This window comes from Alligator sinensis, unplaced genomic scaffold (genome assembly GCF_000455745.1).
Source record: "Alligator sinensis unplaced genomic scaffold, ASM45574v1 scaffold908_1, whole genome shotgun sequence".
NCBI classification, from domain to species: domain Eukaryota; kingdom Metazoa; phylum Chordata; order Crocodylia; family Alligatoridae; genus Alligator; species Alligator sinensis.
Window position 1 is genome coordinate 276,397 of NW_005842775.1, and position 4,202 is coordinate 280,598.

At 39.0% G+C, this 4,202-nt stretch overlaps 1 protein-coding gene across 1 annotated transcript in view; it reads left to right on the plus strand.

Annotated features, from left to right (window-relative positions):
• PTPRZ1 (protein tyrosine phosphatase, receptor type Z1) overlaps nt 1-4,202 on the plus strand; it is a 160,473-nt gene that overhangs the window by 113,744 nt on the left and 42,527 nt on the right. The window lies entirely within an intron of this gene.

A 4,202-nucleotide genomic window follows, 5' to 3' on the forward strand; every position in this document is an offset into this window, starting at 1 on the left:
TAAACTAATGGTCTTTCTAGAAATGTGAACTATGATTCTTGCATGTATTTTTGCATGTTTTAAAATCTGGTTTTGGACCCCTTCTGTAACTGAAGTGATGATCAAAACGGTTCCCAGCCCAAGACTCCTCTTCCCCTCAACTTGATAACAGAAACTAAATTACACCAACAATACAACAGATGACAACAGACAAGATTTCTCCTCTGGATTCTCTGTCTCTCTGTTTCTGTCTTGACTGTCTCTCTCTCACGTACATGAACAAAGAACCAAGCATAGAGGTGACACTCTGTGCTGACCTCTTCGTTTCTATATAAGATAGAAAACTAACAGATACGCCATAAACATTGAATCTGTATTGCATATACTGTCTAGCCGAATTCAATAGAAAAGGAGGATTATGCCTATGGAGTTATAGCTGGCTCCAGTGGAACTGAGTTATAGCATGGAGCCACACATGATCTAATGGGGCTAAAACCAGTTTCTGCATCAGAATTGTCTTGGCCTCTCATGAATCCTTCAAGATCCATACAGACCATTGATAATCTTTTCGGTTCAAAGATGCTACCTTAGAACTGCAAGAGCTCAACCAAACAGGTGGGAAAGAATTCCATTGCAGAAATGTCATCCCCTAGAATCTCCTGTGGTTACCAGTGATCTGGTCCCACATCTACGGATCTGGCACTGTGATAAGTTGCAGCCAATAGTAGGAAGACATTAGGCACATTCCAAATAAAGAGGAAGACACAAGAGTAGAACTGGTCAAAAAACAAAAACAAAAAACCTGCAAGCAGGTGTTCAAAAGTTCCACAAACATTTTAATCAGAAATTCCGTTTTTTTTAAAAAGGGCCACCACCACCCCCCCTGACTAAGCTGGTCAGAAATCCTTGTACAGTGTTAATATTTTTCACAAAATTCATGCATTCCTGGAGGTAAGGAAGTACTAAATTCCTGTTTTACAGATGGAGAACTGGGAAAGAAATTGAGGGCTAAATCTGAATAGTTTTCTCATAGTTACCTCCAGTGAGATGTCTTCCCTTGAGAGAGCAATCCAAATCAAATTAGGCACTTAGGGTCCCTATGGAGATCATGGATCGAATTAGGTACCTCTACTGGGAAACCAGCGTGCTTACATGCTGAGCAGGGTGGTGCCTACAGTTAGCTAGTAAAAGTAATAGGCTTTAAGGTGAGACTGAATTTCCACCTTCCTTGGAACTTAGGTCTGCATATTAAGCACTTCCATTATCTTGTGATCCAGAGCACTCAGAAGGAGAGGTATGTAATGTATACTATAGCAGTGGCATTCAGTTCAGTTCCAAGCACAGCATGCAAAGCCATTCTAAACATGCTTGATATTGGTGGTGCTGGTGCCAGGGCCCACCTTTTATATAACAGCTTAGTGGCTAGAGCTCTTACTTAAGAAATGGGAAATTTAGGTTATTGGCCATTCTCAGCATGAGGGAACTCAAACTCACATGTCCCAGTTCCCATGAGAATACCATAATCCCCAGGCTCCAGGATAATCTGGCAGAAGTTATCTCCATCCCTCCTGCTGCCACCAAGTTTTATGAGGCCAGAAAGACAATAAGAGGGGTAAAAAAGTTAGTAGCCTAGATAGAAGGATGTACTCCTGGGTCCTTGTCCATTTTTGGGGGCATGTTTTTGGATTTGACATTAGTTATAGTTGGTTAAGTAATACAACTAACACTGTGGTCAGAACTTGAACCCAGGACTCCCCCTCCTAGGGCAGTGCCCTCACTCTTAGGTCAGTCAAGCCTATTCTTGTTTGCCTTCCTTCTAGACTCATGGCTCTTGCATTCTTGATTGTCCAGTAACCCAGCTTCAACAGGGAGAGGTGTAAAATGCCCCCATCTAGCCTAAATCATAACGTAGTGGGAACAGGACTCCTGAGAAATGGGAAAATGTCATTGACTCTGGAACCCAAGTTTCCTACATCCTGAGTGAAATTGCTAACCACTGGGCTATGGTGCAAAAGGTGGGTACCTCCACTACCGCAAGTCATGTTTGAGGTAGCCAATGGCTCTGTAGTTTGCACTGAAGTTGGTGCCACTGGTGTTTGTCAGAAGTTAGGTATGTCCTGCTCTGGGAACTTACACAGATACTAAATTCTTTCTGGCAGCAATATGGATTGCAAAGTGTGTAGGTTGGAATAGCAGTCTAGGTGGTGGATTCAAATTGCTTCTGACCAAGGGAATTTTCACTCAAGAATTACGGCCTTTTATGGTTCTAGGTACCTAAGAAGTATTGTGGCCACCAAAACAGGGTTGATCGCGATTCCTTTTGTGACTTAGATGTATAAATCCTAAGTTCCATTTAAACACTGATGAGAATGATTTGGATGTGGCCTTAAGTGTCAGGAAGTCTGCTGTAAAGGAGAAAATTGAACCTTTTCTCGGGTTACCACTCTAACCACTGGAAGTTTTTGTCAATATTAGCACACTGTTTGAATTTTAAAAAAAAGATTAATTTTCCTTATAAAGAAAGTACTTATCCTTCAGAAGAGTTAGATCATTATGAATGTTACCATAGCACTTTCTGGTTAATCTCTTCCATTTTGCTGACAAGCTTCTCTGAAGTTTCACATTGTCCAACATTCCAAAAGGTTTTAACTTCAGTGTTAAATGGTATCTAAAATCTTTTGTATTTACAAAGACAACAGTGACATATACTTTAAGATCTGGATTGCATGGTGTAGTTTTAGTAATCCTACACATGTTATAAGCTTGTCCTTGTCAAATAACATTGTGCTCATTTGGTAATCTTTCTCTGAGAATGACCAGTTCCATAACTGAGATCTTTCAAAATAAAACAAAGATCCAATTAGTGATAATATTTTCTAGATGTTGAATTTAATCTTTTCTGTATTTCTCATGTACTACAAAATAAAATATGGGGGCTCCTTTTTGTTAATCTTCAAGAGAAAATGTCATTGACATTATGATAAAGCCAGTAGTATATTTTCTCAGCTTCTTGGAGGAATGAAATCTAAATATTATTTACTGTAGGCCTCTGTAGCCTGATTTTTCAAAGATTCTGGCTGTGACTATCTACAGTTGTTTTGGAAAATTTTTCTTGTAATTTCACTTTCTTTGTACTTGTAAAATATTCTATAGGAAAAAAAACTTTAGAAACTGTCGTGACTGAGCTTCTCTCTTGTTCTGTTTTAATTGGTTTTAAGTTGTTAGTTGTTACCAGTTATGAGTCTTATTTTTAAAGTATTTTCTTTTTATCAGTTTACATTTGGTGGACCAGTCTTACCAAATATGTACCAAATGTTTTAGATTTGCAAGAAGTTTACCTCCATATGTCTGTTGTCAGCAAGTGTCAGAAAAATGATGGTGGTATGGCCACCACTGCTTTATAGATTGAGATTGTTTTTTGATTCATCTTCAAACTCAAGTGCTATGCTAAGTGCAAGATAATGGATATAAGTGCCTAGCATTACTATTTTCCCCCTGAAGCAAAAGTGACAGGTTGGAGATTTTAAGGAAAATTGTATTGTTCTCTCCTTAAATTATTTGCAAAAGTAAATAGAAATTTCTGCCAAGGAAAACTGACAGTATAACTTTCCCTTATAGCTCTGCGCTTAGTACAAAATTATGGCCTCAGAGAAAATTCTACCAAAACTCATGTCATATGGAATGGATTTTTGCTCTTTTAGTAGTGAAATGCTCATTTGACTTATAGGAATGGCAACTCTTAATTTTGATATTTTTTAGAGAACATTTATCATGATCAGTCTGCACTCATTAAATTAAAATGTATAGCTTTAAACTGCTTTAAGTTAGTGGTTAAAAGCCTCTTGTAACTCAAGCAATGGTTCTCAAGACAATATAATGTTCCTTTTTGTTCTGTTTAAAGTTTACAGGGTGTGTCTACATGAGATTTCATAGATTTCATAGATGTTAGGGAAGGGACCTCAAAGATAATCAAGTCCAGCCCCCATTAGACTAATGCACAGTAGAGCATCACTGTCTACACATGTGTGGGACTTGCTGCACAGTAAATTAGGCTAACGAGCGGTTTGCTAGTACCAAGAAATACAGGTACTAGATTAATCGTGCATTAGCTACTGCACAGTAGCACACATGTTGATGCTGACTGGGAGCAATTTGCAGTTCCCCAGGAGCCGGGAGCTGAGCAGCGCCAGGGCAGGGGAGCTCTCTGTCCCCACAGTGCCAGG